The sequence below is a fragment of the Vulpes vulpes genome, chromosome X (genome assembly GCF_048418805.1).
Source record: "Vulpes vulpes isolate BD-2025 chromosome X, VulVul3, whole genome shotgun sequence".
NCBI lineage: Eukaryota > Metazoa > Chordata > Mammalia > Carnivora > Canidae > Vulpes > Vulpes vulpes.
This window is the reverse complement of record NC_132796.1, coordinates 14,064,586-14,082,502: the sequence shown is the minus strand read 5'-3', so window position 1 is coordinate 14,082,502 and position 17,917 is coordinate 14,064,586. Positions and strand designations below refer to the sequence as shown.

The 17,917-nt window shown below is 40.3% G+C and overlaps 1 protein-coding gene and 1 pseudogene across 2 annotated transcripts in view; one reads left to right on the top strand and one right to left on the bottom strand.

The window, feature by feature from the left end:
- RAI2 (retinoic acid induced 2) overlaps window positions 1-17,917 on the top strand; it is a 387,183-nt gene that overhangs the window by 180,379 nt on the left and 188,887 nt on the right. The window lies entirely within an intron of this gene.
- On the bottom strand, window positions 6,995-7,971 carry LOC112919084 (heterogeneous nuclear ribonucleoproteins C1/C2-like; annotated as a pseudogene).

Sequence of the window (17,917 nt, the reverse complement as noted above, 5' to 3'; positions counted from 1 at the left end):
TGCCTTCACCTTTGGAAGGCACTGAAAGAAATCCCTTGAGTCAAAAGCCATCCAGGGGGAATCATTTCTTTATTCCTTTTGTGGGACTGAATGTTCTTCTCCTACGTAAGAGACTAGGATGCTTTAGAAAGTGCGTCTTCAGACTCCTTGAATTGAGGAAGGAAAAGAGACAGAGCCAGAAAGAGCTTAGCTGGAATGAAAAGCATTTTCCTGGACGCTGCCCTCCTGAATTAATCAGGTCCAGCAGAGGCGGCTGAACGAGGCTGTTGGGGAAAACTTCCTTTCTTGTATGACCGGGTATTTCTAGCCGGGCTGCAAACAGAGGAATGCTTTCTCGCCCTTGGTCCAGGGCCATTGCAACCAGAATCAAAACAACTGTTTGCCATTCCTATAAGGAACTTTAATGATCTGAAAGGAAATAGCAGGATGTATGAAAAGGCCCAAATTTCTCTCCATTAGTGGTTTAAGGGCTCTCAGTGTAGTGATTCTTGAAATCACAATTACAGTTCATGAAGTTTCTCTGACAAGGCCCAGCTAGGAGAATTGGTTTGAGAAAAGGAGCACTGAGAACTCCAGCCTGATTTCAAAGAACCTCAGCTTTACCCTCCTCGTTGAAGTTCTTGAGAAAAATAGCTTGCGTGGGGGAGTGGGGTGAAGAAAAATGTCTTTTTCCTCCTTAGTAAGCATGTCTTTTTTAAAATGTAGCCCGAATCTCTCTCTTTTTCCCCATCGTTTGAGGCTTAATTCCCATATGCCGATTATTCTTGTCAGAGCCAATCCCTTGCTGCTCTAAATACATCTTTTATTTTGCTGCATATTTCAACAGCGTCTTACTCCTCTGTTTCAGCTACAGCAAATGGTCTACGCAAATTCTCACCCAGCAAGACATTCACAGGAGTTGGGGGTGGGGGGGTAAGGCACCTGCAACCAGTTGCGTGTCTACAGTAGGTTGGGCACCCGGCTAGACCTTTTTACCAGTGTGATTTAAGCCTCCACCCATGTGCTGTAAGGCTAGGATAAGCATCCTTATTTTATGGATGAAGAAACTGAGGCTCCCTTTTCGAGGAGATTCAGGCTTTCTCCCAAGTTTCAACTGTGTGAACCCGGGTAGTCTGACCTCAGTAGCCACGCCTGTGGCAAACTGCATCTTGTTCGGGACGGATGATGCAATCTCCATTTGACAGATGATGATGTAAAGGCTAAGGAGGTTTTTCACTTTCTCAAGTTCCCATCATAATCCTTGCCCGGTTGATGTCGCTGGAAACCCGTTTACTGTACCAAGCCACTTGGCATAGCGACTCAAGACAGATAATTAGGCTGAATCAGATGTTGCCCGGACAGTGTATGGGCTGTTTAAGAGAAGCTCCAGCTTGATTGTAGAACGTATCAAAAGTCACTTTATACTTAATGTAAAGGATAGCTTCAGGTTAGAGCTTTACTTGGAATCCTCCCCACTATGACATCAGCCAACTTGGTTACGCTACGCTGTCTTATCGGTGACCTACAACCGTTCATCTTTACTATTTCGTTGTACTAGCTCATTACTGAGGTTTCCCATATTCAAGACAGCAATGTGGGGTTCCAGTTTCCCTCCTGAGCTATATAGGCTTGACACTCAGTGAGAATAACTGAATCTGGCATCAAGAGCTGTGTTTTTACACCATTCTTGGGACCCCAGCACAGAGAATAAACATGTACCCAATAAGCCTCAAGGGAGATGTTCCTAACTATTCCCAACTATACTCAGTTCTCAGAACAGGATATGGGCAACTTTCCCTTTACTTGGGTGCCTTTTCCTTCACCCTGGGCATCTGTGTCTGGGAAAGACTCCAGATTTCTACATAGCTCATGGGAGAATCAAGTCAAGGCCATAGATAAAACTCTAGAAGGGGATTGTGGTGGAGGCTAATAGCTGATCATCAAAATCAATCCTCTCCCTTTTCCGTAATAATAGAGTTGTTGCCAGGCACCCTGAATACCTACCCATGTTCTCCCATGTAAATTCCTCTGTACAGCCACACTATATTTAAACCTGACTGCCTGGCTATACAGCATTACTTAGCATCCCTTGTGGTGTTTTGTGGCCAGGTGACTATGCTCTATACCGGTGGTTCTCAGAGCATCATCATCATCTGACAGCTTGTTAGAAATGCAAATTCTCAGGCCCCACCCCTGACCTAGTGAGACAGAAACTCTGAGGGTGCAGCCTACAGTTTGTGTTTTAACAAGCCCTCCAGCGGATTCTGAGGCAAGCAAATGTTCTTGAGAATAGAGTGAGTAGAAATAATGTGTGTCCCTTCTGTGACTGGACCCAAAGACATTGAATATGCCTCTTCTACGCTGTCTCCTACTTCCTTCAGGCTAGAACCAGACAAAGCTTCAACCATGCACAAGGTGACAGTGCTTTAGAGCAGAAGTTTTATGCCAATTTGAGGCTAAAGAATCTTTTAGATTTAAGTTTTATATTTATTTTATTTTATTTTTTAAGTAAATAAGTGTGGAGCTCAATTCAGGGCTTGAACTCATGACCCTGAGATCAAGAACTGAGCTGAGGGGCACCTGGGTGGCTCAGTGGTTGAGCGTCTGCCTTTGGCTCAGGTCGTGATCCCGGGGTCCTGGGATCGAGTCCCACACCAGGCTCCCCACAGGGAGCCTGCTTCTCCTTCTGCCTATGTATCTACTTCTCTCTGTGTGCCTCTCATGAATAAATAAGTAAAATCTTAAAAAAAAAAAAAAGACCTGAGCTGAGATCAATTAACCGACTAAACCACCCAGGCACTCCTCAGTTTTAAGTTTTAAATGCATGAAGTAAAATTGCATATGATTGAAACGAAAACCATTTGTATTATACAATATTCTTCACAAAACCAGACACATGAAATAGTACTATATGTACATTTTAAGTAATACATTAGCTAACAAGATCTGATAGTGTGTCTAATGACCTCCATAAATTCAAGATATCTGCAATAACTGTATTATAATGTGGAAAGTATTTGTGGTCTCTACTGGTAACACAGTTCCAGGTACTGCTGATATTACTATGGGTTGTTGTCTACATTCATAATGTAAGGAATGCTGAGTTTCCATTAGAGACTTATGGTAGACTGAATAGTGGCCCAGGATATCCGTGTTCTAATCTTTAGCACCTGTGACACTAACCCTACATGGTAAAAGGGACTTCACAGCAGATATGATTAAGTTAGGGTATTGACATAGGGAGATCATCCTGGATTGGTCAGATGAGCCTTAAATATAATTAGAAATATCCTTGTAAGAGGGCAGTAGGAGGTGGCTAGACAGCAGAAGAGGATGAGGTGAGGCAGTGTGACGATGGATCTATGCTGCAGACTTTGAAAAGGGAGGAGGGGCCACAAGCCAAGGAATGCAAGTGGCCTCCAGATATAAGAGAAGGCAAGGAAATGGACCTTCCCCTAGAGCCTCCAGAAGGAACACAGCCCTGCTGACACCTGGACTGTAGCCCAGTGAAACTGATTTAGGATTTCTAACTTCCAAAACTGCGAGAGAATAGATTTGTGTTGATTCAAGCCACTATGTTTGTGATCATTTGTTATAGCAGCAGTAGAAAACTAAAACAAGTTTAGTTAAAGTAGTGGTGATTTCTCCCCCCAGATTCCAGTTGATGAACCTCCTGAATTCTATCCATTGGTTAGAGGATGCTATCCATGGATTAAAGAACCTTTTTTTTTTAAGATTTATTTATTTATTTATTTATTCATGATAGACACACACACACACACACACACACACACACACAGAGGCAGAGACACAGGCAGAGGGAGAAGCAGGCTCCATTCCGGGAGCCTGACATGGGATTCGATCTCGGGACTCCAGGATCGAGCCCTGGGCCGAAGGCGGTGCTAAACCGCTGAACCACCCAGGGATCCCCGGATTAAATAACCTTTATCCTAGCAGTTTGGAGAGCTACGGAGTGGAAGGACCTGAGTCCCTGAATGACTCCAGGAGGCAGAGCTGCCCATGAATCTAGAACCCTTTACTCTGGACTAATATTAAGAGTAAAAGGAAGTTCTGTGTTTTTTTTAAGCCACTGAATTTTGGGGGTCTCCTTGTTATAGTACCTTAGTTCCCTTCTAGTATCTATAGTTCACTTAACTATTATGGGCGAATTCCTCAAGAGGGGTTAAGAAATATGTCTAAGGAAAGCATATATGGACAGGAGAAAGAATCCAAAGCACCTCAGCCCACCAGACTAAGGAGCCAACAGTGATGGTGAGCAGTCGGGGCAGGAAAGTTGGAGCGCAGACCCAGCAAGTTCAGGAAGCCAGGGGCTGAGTCTGGTCAGGACCACACACCAGGGCACTAGGGGGCAAGGTCAGGGAAAGGTGAGTGATAGAGGATGGTAGAGCCTGGAGGACCAGGGGCCCCTTTCTGTGCTCAGAGTTCCAACTCCCAGACTGGTTCTCGGCTTGCCAGATGCCTTGGAATATTCAGCCAGTAAGAACCCAGACCTCTCTAGCAGCCATGCTAAAGAGCTTGGCTTGGGGTTTGCATGTTCCTATTTTATCTGACAGACACACAGGCTCTTGCTCCTCCAGGCATGGACCACTGGCTTTGTTCCTGGCTCTGAGACCCAGGTTGGGCCCTTTGGTTTTAATGACCTTCTGGCTTTCCTTCTCAGCTTTTTGGATCTCAGAACTCCCTTATGGTTTTCAACTTTCCTCATCTTGGTGTCTTTAGTTCCCCTGGGTGAAAAATTTCAACTCCAACTCAGCCAGCCTCCCATCACCAGCCTCTTTAGCAACCCACCTTCGAGCTGGGTATACCCCAGCCTCACCTGGAGTAGGTAAGGATTCTAACAAAGACTTCTTTTGGATTCCACCTTGAAATAAAGATAGAAACATTTCTCAAGAATTTTACTTGAAGATCAATTTTGTTTCATTTATATATAGGGGAGAAATATATATATATATGTATATGTGTATATGTGTATATATACACATACATAAAATAAGGGTACATGTGCAGAGTACCCACAGTTTTAAAATCTTTCTGTACATGTTAAAATGTGTTAAGAACTAAGGAAGCTAGCTGGGTAATTTAAACCTCATCTTTCCATTATTGTGATTTATACATAAGGATTTTCCTGATACGGTTTCTTATATTTATCAAAAAAAAACAAAAAAAAAAACAACAAACCAGTAGCCCATAGTAAAGTAGAATTGACAGAGAATGTTCATGATAAAATTTCGGAAATGTTAACAGCTGATGAATATTGGAAAAATTAAGCAGTAAGAAAAAGTTTTCCTTCTGGAAATAATGTCTGGAGCAGCCATTAATGATCATAACTACCCACACTGGTAAGAGATTTGGTTGGACCAAAGTAAATATAAAAGCAGCAAACAGAAAATTTGAACTACATGTGAAGAAATAAAGAAAAAAATATCTAGTTTTAAATATACACTTTTTCTTACCAATAAATGAAAAATGTCTAAATTAGCTCTAGAGTAGGAATATAGAAATTATATTTTTAAATGATTATAGTTTAATTGTAGTTTTGTTTCACTTAACGTTTCAGATACATTCCTGGAAAGTTAAAAATCTATCCAATTTTTTTTCTTGAGTACAATTATGAGTTTTGGAGCTTCCATCAATACACTGAATTTATATTTAATTTAATTTATTAAGTAAACTCTGTGCCACATATGGAGCTCAAACTCACGACCATAAGATCAAGAGTCATGCTCTGCCAACTGATCCAGTCAGGCACTCCTATTTATTTTTATTTTTTTTCAGAAACTGCATGTTTTATTTTAATTCTAGTGTAGTTAACATACAGTATAATATTATTTTCAGGTGTACAATATCTATACATTACTCAGTGCTCATCATGATAAGTGTGCTCTTTAATCCCCATAACCTATTTCAGCCCCCTCCCCCATACCTCCTCTCCAGTTCTCTGTAGTTAAGAGTCTGTATTTTGGTTTGTCACTTTTTTTTTTACTTTCTTTGTTTTGTTTCTTTAAATCCACATATAAATGAAATCACATGGTATTTGTCTTTCTTGGACTGACTTATTTCCCTTAGCATTATACCCTCTAGATCCATCTATCCATGTTGTTGCAAACTTTCATTCTTTCATGGCTGAGTAATATCTCATTGTGTGTATGTGTGTGTGTGTGTGTGTGTTATGTGTGTTATACATATCACATCTTCTCTGTCCATTCATCTATTGATGGACACTTAGGCTGCTTCTATAATTTGGCTATTATAAATAATGATGTAGTAAACATAGGGGTGTATGTATCTTTTTTTCCTCCAAGGTTTGGTTTAAAAGGGACTTGTTTATTTTGAGAAAAAAGGTCTCAAACATCAGGCTGTTCACAAAAATAACTCACAGTATCAGATTAGAAAACAAATCTTAAAAAAAAAGAAAGAAAACAAATCTTAAGACTTCTGCACTAATTATTTTTCTAGAGGATGCATGTGACATGACAACTCTCATTCACAAAAATGCATTATTACATTTGTGTTGAACAGCCCCACATAGCACTTTTATGTGGGGTATAACATGCATACCTCAAATTCAAAGCTGCTCTTAGGTGCTCCTCAACTAATGTGATTGCAGTTAGGGAAGCAACTACTGAGCTCAAGTATGAATGGAAAGAACTCTTCTCCTTGCACAATAAGAGATTATTTTGGAAACAGTTGATAAAAACCACACATCCTTTTTATTGTTAAGTCATAAAGACAAAAAATTCATAAAGAGGAATCAAAATTAAAAGCAAAAAGTATAGGGTAAGACTTAACATAATGCCTAGGAGTGTCAAAGGAAATGAAAATGGGACTAGGCACAGGGCAATATGAATTAATGAATATGAGAAGGACAAGGATGAGGACAAAAGTGAGCATGTGCTGGAGAAGATAGTAAGAGAGGGGATCTGGTGAGAATTTTGATCTTAGACAAGTGCCTAAGTAAAATAATGGGAGAAAATTTCCAAACCCCACTGTGTACTTAAGAGTCATCCTTGCCAGTGGGGCTGTCTCTGTCATCCTCTTTCCTCAGCTTCTTTTTTTATCATTCTTCACTCAACTCCAGCTGCTCATCTCCCCAGTCTTCATTATCACCATCATCCTGTATGTATCCCCCTCTGCACCAGATCCCTCCAGTCTTCATTGTAATCATCATCCAGTACATCCCCCTCCACAGCAGATCCCCCCAGTCCTCCTCCTCATCATCATCCAGTACGTCTGCCTCCATAGCAGGGTCATCTGCACCCCCTCAGACTCCATCTTCACATTAGTCTCATCTTTCTTCAGGGAGCTGCTATTCTGATCCTTTCCTGAGTTATCATTCATCTCTTTTCCTTACTTACTCTCTTCTTTTTCCATTTTTTCCCCAGATTTTCCAACTCCTTTTTGTTTTATCTGGGTCAACTCCCCCTTAATGACCTGAAGGTCATCTCCTTTTAACTTCCCAGACTTGGAAGAAGATCCTCACTGTCCACTCTTAGAACTGAAGCCACTTTTGCCCCGTCATGAGGTGTTTCCTGATACATAGTGGCATTTTGAGGGAACTACAGCTGGAGCGAAAGGAGGAGGAACACTTGTTGGGTAACTACATCTTGTCATAACAAGCCTATTGAATGTCATAGTCTGAGTCAAAAGAGGAGCCATAAGCTCCACTGCAGATTGTTTTGCACCTGCTTTTCCTCAGTTTGCTTTTGGCTCTAGAGTCAGATTAATATTTAAAACCTGGCCAGCTATCACTCTGCCAGCCTTTCCTGCCACAGCAGCTTGAGCATTTCTCTCATTAGCATACTGAACAAAGGCAAGGCCCTTATGAACTGAGCAACCCACAATTTTGCTATATTTTGAGAAAATAGCCTCCACATCAGATTTCTTGACCACAAGAGTATCAAGATTCCCAGTGTATTCATGGGAGTTCATGGAGCAAGGATCTGTCTTGTTGGTAACATTGCTGGCCATTGTCTTTGATGATATGGTTTCTCACAAAGCCAAAAATCGCAGCTGAAGATAAAAAAATCTCGCTCAAGTAAAGTTCCACTAACTTATATATTTTGAGTGATTTGTAATCAGGATAGGAGAGGGAAAAGAGATTTGATTCTGAATCTCCTACTCCCAGGTTCTACATGGAGAAGCGACTACTGCAGGTCAGCAGTGCAGTGGCAACCACTCAGTCTTTGCATCTTCACTATCTTTTCAAATTAGTGTTTTTGTATTCTTTGGGTAAATACCCAGTAGGTTATTTACTGGATCATCTGGTAATTCTATTTAAAATTCTTAAGGAACCTCTATACTCTTTTTCATAGTGGCTGCACCAGTTTGCATTCCCACCAACAGTGCTGCATGAAGTTTCCTTTCTTTCCACATCCTCACAAACATTTATTTCTTGTCTTTCTGATTTTAGCCATTCTGACAGGTGTGAGGTGATATTTCATTGTAGTTTTGATTTGCATTTCCTTGATGATGAGTGATGTCGAGCATTTTTTCATGTGTCTGTTGGTGATCTGTAGGTCTTCTTTGGAGCAATATCTGTTCATGTCTTCTGCCCAGTTTTAATTGGATTTTTTGTTTTTTGGGTCTTGAGTTGTATAAGTTCTTTATATATTTTGGTACTAAGTCCTTATTGGGCATGCCATTTGCAAATATCTTTTTCCATTCAATAGGATATCTTTAAGTTTTGTTGATTGTTTCCTTTGCTGTGCAGAAGCTTTTTATTTTGATGTAGTCTCAATAGTTTATTTTTGCTTTTGTTTCCCTTATCTCAGAGGACCTATTTAGAAAAAGTTCCTATGGCCAATGCCAGAGAGATTACTGCCTGTGCTCTTCTAGGATTTTTATGGTTTCAACTTTTAAGTCTTTAATCCTTTAAGTCTTTAATCCTTTTTGAGTTTATTCTTGTGTATGGTGTAAGAAAGGGGTCCAGTTTAATTCTTTTGCATGTAGCTGTCCATTTTCCCAGCACCATTTGCTTAGGAGACTTTTCTCCATTGCATATTCTTTCTCCTTAGTTGAAGATTAATTGATCATATAATCATGGGTTTATTTCTGGGCTCTCTATTCTGTTCTATTGATCTATGTGTCTGTGTTTGTGCCAGTACCATACTGTTTTGATGACTGTAGCTTTGTAGTATATTTTGAAATCTGGGGTTGTGATACATCCAGGTTTGCTGTTCTTTTTCAAGATTGCTTTGGCTATTTAGGGTTTTTTGTGATTCCATACGAATTTTAGGATTATTGTTCTAGGTCTGTGAAAAATACTGTTGGTACTTTGATAGAGATTGCATTAAATCCGTAAATTGTTTTGAGTAGTATGGGCATTTTAACAACATTTGTTCTTACAATCCATGAGTATCAACTGCATTTTTATATGTTAGCATTTTTGCACATCAGGAAAGGAACTTTTTAAAAGATACCAATTAAAATGGTAACAAGAGTACACAAGCTATCTAGGAATACACCTAACAAAAATGCACAAGAATTCCATGGAATAAATTTTAAAATTGTATTGACAGATGTTAAAGAAAATCTAAAGTCAAGTCTATGAACATGTTATGTTCATAGATAGAGGGATTCAATACTATAAATAGTTCACTTTCCCCAAATTGATGTATAAATTCAATGCAGTCCCAACAACCTTAATCTTGGCATGCTGTTTCTAAAATATATATGAAGAATAACATTCAAGGGTAGCCAAGATGCTCCCAAAGAAGATAAAGTAGGTGGTGGAATTGGACTCCCCAAATATTATATAACTGTAGTAAAGACAGTATACTCCTGATAAGGGCTAGACAATGGAACAGAAAAGACACCCCAGACACAGACTCATACATATATGAAAACCTGATATATGACAGTTAAAATTACAACTGAGAAGGAAAAAAAAGAACTATTCAATATATACTACTGGGAAAATTGGCTATCTCTAAGGGAACAGAATAAAAATGAATCCCTACCTCACCATATACTACAAAATGAACTACTACCTTATTATACACATATACCCAGTCCAGATGGGTTAAAAACTTAAATGTGAAAGACAAAACCTAGAAACTTTTGGAAGAAAACATAAGGAAATATTTCTGTGACAGCTCAGGGGGTAGGCAATGATTTCTTTAAGAAGAGAGAAAAAGTTTAAACTTTAAAGAAAAAGATTTGATTATATAAACTTCAGGACTTCTTTACATAAAAGATCTTCATTAAGAGAATGAAAAAATATAGCCACAATTTGAGTGAAGATTTTTGTAATATAGATAACTAACAAAATAATTCTTATCCAAAATGTATGTGTATGTTATCTATTTTATATACACACACACACACACACACACACACACACACATATGTCTATTGCTGTGTAACAAATTACCCTGATACTTACAAATTTAAAATGACACACATTTATGATCTCACAGTTTCTATAGGTCAGGAATCTGGGTGTGGCTTAGCCGAATCCTCTGCTTCAAGGTCTCATTGGCTACAATCATCTTCAGGCCCCAGCTGGGAAGGATCTTCTTCCAAGCTTAAACTCATGTGGTTTTTGGCAGGAGGCCTCTCTCAGTTCCTTGCCACATGGGCCTCTCCACAGAACATCTAACACATGGCAGCTGGCCTCATTGTGGGGAGCAAGCAGGAGGGCAGGAGAGGGTACCAGCAAGAGAACCTGCTAGCAAGACACAAGTCATGATGTTTTGTAATCTAATCTCAGAAGTGATATCTCATCACTTTTGCCATATTCCATTTGTTAGAAGCACGTTACTAGGTCCAGTCCACATTCAAGGGGAGTGGATTACCTAAGACTATGAATACGAGGAAGTAGGGATCATTGTTGGTCACGGTAGAAGTCTATTACAATATATATCAATCTAGGGACACCTGAATGGTGCAGTTGGTTGAGTCTCCAACTCTTGGTTTTAGCTCAAGTCCTAATCTCAGGGTCTTGAGATCGATCCCCATGTCGGGCTCCATGCTCAGTGCAGAGTCTGCTTAGAGTTTCTCTCTCCCTCTTCCCCTCTCTTTTCCCCTTCTAAAATAAATAAATAAATCTTAAAAAATATATATATATATCAACCTAATAGAAAATTATGCAAATATTTTGCATATTAACAAATTATTATTTTTATTTTTTTTAACAAATTATTATTAATTTATATTAACAAATATTTCATAGCCAGAGAAACACAAATGACCCATAAACAGTGGAAACCCTTGTGCATATGCCCCCGGAGAGGTATACAGCAATATACCAGCATCCTTATTTATAATAGGCAAAAACTGAAAAAGCAAATGTCCAGCACCAGTAAAATGGATAAATCATGATACAACCATACAGTGAAATACTGTACAACAGGGAAAATGTATAAAGTATATAGCTGGACACATAAATGTGGAGGAACCATTCCAAAGCATAATATTGAGTGAAATAAGCAATTCGCAGAAATAAAGGTACAGTCTGATTCCATTTGTCTAAAGTTCAAGGACAAGGGAAGCCAGATAATTTATGTATTTATATGTTTCTACCTCTATCAAGGAAATGATGAACAAAACTAGCATAATGGTTTTCTGAGGTGAGGGACAGCATACAGCAGGGAGGAGACACACGGAGAGTTCAAAGGTGCAGGGCAATGTGTGTTTAAGTACTTTATTATTATTTCAACAGTGAACACACAATGCATTGTTTTGTATGGGTGAGTTTTTTCATGCTTAAAAATGTAGGGAAAAATAAAAGAGCTAATGTTTATTGAACATTCCTCTGTGTCAGCCACTTTGCAGATGCTTTGATGGAATGAATCCCATGCTTTTATTTTTAATGCTCCACCTCTCATTTTCTGCCTACTGTTTTTTACTTTCAGGAGTGTTTACCTAAAATAAAATAGAACATATTGTGTTTAAAGCAAGGGAAAATCATGTGATAATAAAAACAATGGAGAAAATGCTAATACTCAACACAAGGAGAATTTAGCCTTTTATACCAAATACAGAACCTAAAGCCATGTAATCTACTCACAGAACCCTCTGAACCAAAAGGAGTGACCTGGACAACCAGACTAGCTCAGAGTTTCTCATCCTTGGCACTACTGACATTTTGTGCTGGATCATTCTTTGTTGTTGTGTCTGTCCTGTGCACTATAGGATGTTGAGCGACATCCCTGGCCTCCACCCACTAGATGCCAGCAACCCCCCTTCCCAAGTTGTGGCAAATGAAATTGTCTCTAGACACTGCCAAATGCCCCCTGGGAGGCAAAATCACCCCTGGTTGAGATCCACTAGATGGTCCTGGCATATTCAATAGAAGTAGCCAGATAGTGAACCTATCACGTGCCTATTTCATATTCCCTTGGTAGTTCTCATTCATTCATTTATTTCCTTGACATTTATTGAGGTGCCTTCTCTGAGAACTAAATGTTAAGTAGCTTTGCTTGTTATACCATCCCTCCAGGTTTCTTGAACGTTATTCACTCACCGAGCAGAGATACCAGGGCAGAAAGAAACCCAACAGTTCATATCACAATTCTGCACTTCTTTATTTTCAAGTTCTTTTAAAAATAAACAGAAAGGTTTATACCTCAAGAGGATTCAAGGATGCATTAGTGACCACTTGTAGGTTTTCACTGACCTAAAAGGGGCCACTTAGGCCCTCTACAACTCATGGCTAATGCAGTTTTTTTTTTTTTAAGTTTCGTTAGGTTTAGCATATGAGGAGCTTCCACTTGTGTAAATTGGGTGGCTGCTTTAATTGATTAAGTCATAACCTGAGCTAAGTGGATATGCTGAAAGCAAGGTTGACCTGTATTAAAAATTTAGGGAACAGACATTTAAAAAAGTTAATGCACACACTTATATGCATGCATAGTTATTTTCTCTACTCACACACAAGAAAGAATTTCAATCTCTGTACATAGTGAGTGTAGGCTGCAGACTTCATCGTGCCCTTTCAATTTTAATTTTCTTCACTTAGTCATTTTAAAGTCGTTTTTTTTCTAGCTGTGCGTGACTTGCTCTTTTTCTGTCCTTGCTTGTATTTTTAAATTGTGCATTTACAAGGAATAAAAAGAAACTCCTAACTTGCAGTGTAATTGTGCGCAAGGAGTGTATTTTGGTCCCTGCCGCCTTGTCAGCCTCAGAGCGGGGATGCTGTTGCCATGGAGACAGGGATGTTGAACGGGCTTCATCACCTTTGCCCTGCTATTTAAAATCGTACTCATAGCAAAGCTCTGGCAGACATAGGGCTTTTTCTGGTAGGTCAACCACCTCCTCCCTTTTTCTCTTTTAAAAACAACAACTTGGCAGATTAATGCCATTTTTATTTATGACTGTTATAAAATGTAATGTAAATACCCTCTCGCACAGAATGAATGGGTAGTTCTCTCTTTGTGTTGTCTTTTTCCAGCATGGAACTGAAATTCCTTGAGAGTTTGCCAAAACCAGTCCCTTTAATGGGTTCTGCTCAGGGTTCTATCCTCTCTGTTGGCTTTCTGAAAGTATCAGAGCAGTGGGTAGAGAACAGAGAGAAGCCAAGGAAATTATAGGATGAGACAAAAAGCAATAGGAAGTTAATCACAGGCTTTTCAAATGTTGAAACAAACATTTGGGGAGTAGGCTACTCTCACACACCCCTGGCGGATGAGTGGGCCAGTATTACCTTTCTGGAAGCAATTCAGTCATAAAAGCCTTAAAAATACCCTTGCCCCATCGATGACAATTTTAGCAAATTTTCCTAGGAGAACATACATACAAGGAAACAAAGATTTGCCTACAGGATTACTCATCACAGTTTTATTTATGCGGGTGGAAAACTGGAATCAACCAGTTTCAGAAACACGTCCATAAAAGGGGATTGATTAAATCAATTCTAGTACATCACACAATGGAATACTAGGCAACTGTGTTAAATAATAGTGTAGCAGTCTATTTCCTAACCTGAAAAGCTGTTCAAGCAATGCCATTTAATGAAAAAAAAAAAAAAGGCAAGTTGCACATCACTAAGTGCATTAGTATTCCATTTAAAAAATAATTATAGAAACATACACATGTACTTATGGGAAAACTGGAAAGTTGTATGTCAAATTTTGGTTTATGTTGTTTTAATTTATTTTTTTCTCTATTTTATAAGTTCTACAGTGACCATCACTTGCATAACTTTAAGTCAATTAATTAAAAAATTCATGCTTATATAAAAATATTTTTAATTTGAAAAGTTCTAGGAGCTTTCCTTAAGAAACAGACTTTTTACTCAATGTCCTGAGAATTCTGAAATTAAGTTCTTACCATTTGCCCTCAAATGGATTCTTTAAAACATTTTTTGGGCAATTTATTCTTTTTGGACCGCACAAAATACAGCCAGTTAATTCCAGCTAAAAGCATTGGACCTACTGAATTTTTGAGCTGCTCTCAACCAGTGTCCAGAATAGCCCCCCAGAAAGCAGGGTTGGCACTACTCATCACTTGGCCAGAGCCCCTGGCTCCCCGAGTAATGGCATCTCTGAGGAGGGAGGCCCCAGCTGCTGCCAGGGCTGAGATGAGCTATAGATGAGGGGGTTTAATAGTCCCATCTCTGCCCTCTCAGCACCCTCTCATTGCGGATGCAGGGATGGGGGTGGAGAATAAACCTTGAGGAAACCATAAATAAACTTGTGGCTAGGATGTGATTGTAACTCTCCGTGCTCACACAGACACACACACACACACACACACACACACACACACGTACACACATGCACTCACGTGCACACGAATTTGTCATTACCAATGGCAGCTTTTTCCAATATGACAGGGTGGGAAGGGGGCTGGATGAGGGAGTGAGTATTCCTTTGTCACCTGTATTTATTTCCTTTCCTGATGAAGACATTTTTGTGAGTCCAAAGTAATGTGCAGAAGCATTTGATGTGAACAACTGAGACATGACCTCAGTGTTCATTACTCTCGTGACAACCCCGCCCCCCAATTTCCTCAGTACCATCACAGCAAACAAGATACAAGTCTAAACCATATTTCCATGATCCACCGTAAAGCAGAGACACCATATTAACTGTGGAGATCTTGAAACTGCCTTGTGGGAGGGGCAGCCTTTCTGTCACCCCTCTGCTCGGGGCCCCTGGAGGGGTGTGGCCTTCATTATTGGACAGGGGTCCCCAAGCTCCCTCCCCCTGGCCTGCCTCAAAACTTCAGGTTTTCATAGACTGACTGACTGCCTTCCAGGAGTCCAGAGGCGGCGCTGTTGCTGGGCAGGAGAGGCAAATCGAAAGCAAAATGTCCCATCAGGTTTCCACTAACTGGAGCATTTCAGATGGTAGCCTGTGGTCTGAAGAGCAGCATCTGCATGGGCTTTGGATTTTGAAAAATAATATTGGCTGAAAAGTACAAGACAGAAAGGCCTAGGACAGAGCACTAAAACACAGGGAATCAAAGGTATGTCCATACTAACTACAAGGCAAACCATTGCTTTTTCATTTCCCCAATATTGCTTTATATATGGCACTTTCTAAAAAGGGTCAGAATGTATCTGTATTTCAGATTAGTTCAACAAAATTTTACTTAACTCCTCTGTACCTCACTATTCTCTTCTGTAAAATGGCAATAGAAGTAGAAACTGCTCCGTCGGGTTGTTCTGAGAGTGAAAGGAATTCGTGTGTAACCCCCTTAAAAGTGCCTGGCAGATGGTGAATGCTCAATAATTATCACTATCACTATCATCATCCTTATCCTTACTGCGCAGCCCTCAGTACTGAGTACTGAGTACTACCAGGCACTCCGCTCAGTTTTATTTGTAGTAGTTGAATCTTTTTTATTGCTCTAATCATTCCATTGTATGAACACTATTTATTAGTTCATTCTCCCATTGATGGACATGTGAGTTCTTTGGGGGTTTGGAGGGGCTATTTTTAACAAAGCTGCTGTGAAGCATTTTGTCCTTGTTCTTTGCGGGACATATGCACCCATTTCTTTTGGGTACCTAACCTTGGAGTGAAATCCCTAGATCACTGTTCAGCGTCAGTAGATATTGCCAAATAGATTCCAAATTATTGCCAATGCTTATTTATTAAGCACCTATTTTGTGGTAAGCACGGGACCTAGGGGTTCTGGAGCTAGAGGCTAAACAGGACACAGTCCCTACCCTGCGGAGTTAGGAATGTCTCCCCTGCTGGATAGCACCTGAAACCTCTGGGCTTTCACTCAGCAGGTGCAACAGTGTGAATGCCACATAACTGATTGAAGGGCTGAGGGGCAGAAAATATAGGCAATGTGCTCCTAAGTTCCAGGATCCCAGAAAATAAAAGCAATGTGCTGGTAAGTTCCAGGATCACGGAGCAGGTTAGCAACAGGCCTAGACTAAGTAGAGGAACAGCAGCAGCAGATAAAGATGAAGACAACGACAGCAACAACAAAATTCCCCTCTTTTCTCTCTACAACGGAGACATGAGCCTTCAAAGGGAAGCCATGCTCGGGTTTATGCAGTTGCAGGCACTTCGTGCCCCCGCTCACCTCCGTTCGACCAGTATATGAGGTCCTGAAGCCCTTCTCTGTGCTCTTGAAAATCCCAGGATTGAGCTCCCCGAGCCGATCCCTGGTTTGTCTCTGGGAGAAGGCAAACAAGAGGACCCTCAGTAGCTACCTTTCCCTCCACACCTGGAGACTAGATAGCTTAACCAAAAAGAGAGAAAGAAAATATTCTGGTGACCACAGTTAAATGCCCTGTTTGCCACGGATCGATGCGTTCTAAATTCAACATAGGGCTGAACTGATATGAACAGTCGTGGGTGGAGGGAACAGACCAGGGTTTCTCAACCTCTGTGCTGCTGAGTCTTGGGTTGGTTCATCTCGGCTGTCAGGAGCGTCCTGGGCCTCGTAGGATGTTCAGCAACTTCCCTGGCTTCTACCCAGTGATGTCCTTAGCACCGCCTACCTCCCATTTGTGACAGCCAAAAACGTCTCCATACATTGCCAGATGTCCCTTGGGGGACAAAATTGTCCCTAGCTGAACCACTGGGATGTGCTTAATGTTAAAAATGTGGGACGGTTGAATGTTTGTATTTTCCCTCCTTTTAAATCCTGGAGATGGGTCCTATTATACAGCAAAAAAGGCTAACATTTCATATCAAGGAACTTGGATACTCTCTAGATAAGTGTCAGGAACACTTAGTCTTTTGCTTCTTTAAGGGAAATACGCTAGAATGCTAATGCGGAGTAATAAACAGAAAATCCCGTTTCAATTCTTGAAATGTCTGAATTACTTAATTTTTCAATATGATTTTATTTCAAATGCAGCAGAGTAAGTTCTTCAGTCACCTCTACTGCATAATGGCTTGCAATTGTGTATCAGTTGTATATTAATAGGTATTTTCAAAAGGTTTTAAGGTCTTTGAAAAAAATTTCTTCTCGTAAATGCTTTGTTCTTGTTGATGTTATCCATATGTGTGATTTTCCCTATCTCCGAAGGAAGGCTTTGGTAAACAGCTGCTAAAATTTGGTTTGGACTTTGTCTAATTACGTTCAACCAGGTCAGAGGGATGATCATTTGCAAAGGAGGAACTTCTTTTCCATAAGGGTGAAGGCTTAACAATGTGTATTTCTCTTATTCACTCGTTCGGTTTCAAAAAGTAATTCTTTTTTTTTTTTTAAGATTGTATTTATTTATTCATGAGAGACAGAGAGAGAGAGAGAGAGAGAGAGAGAGGCAGAGGGAGAAGCAGGCTCCACGCAGGGAGCCTGACATGGGTCTTGATCCTGGGTCTCCAGGATCAGGCCCTGGGCTGAAGGCGGTGCTAAACCACTGAGCCACCCGGGCTGCCCTCAAAGAGTAATTCTTGAGTGCCTGCCTCCTGGGTACTCTGCCCTGGGGATGTAATGATGCATGTGACAGGCTCAGGGAGCATGCTGGTGGTGTATGGAGCAATCAGTAGTGGCAACCTCTTAG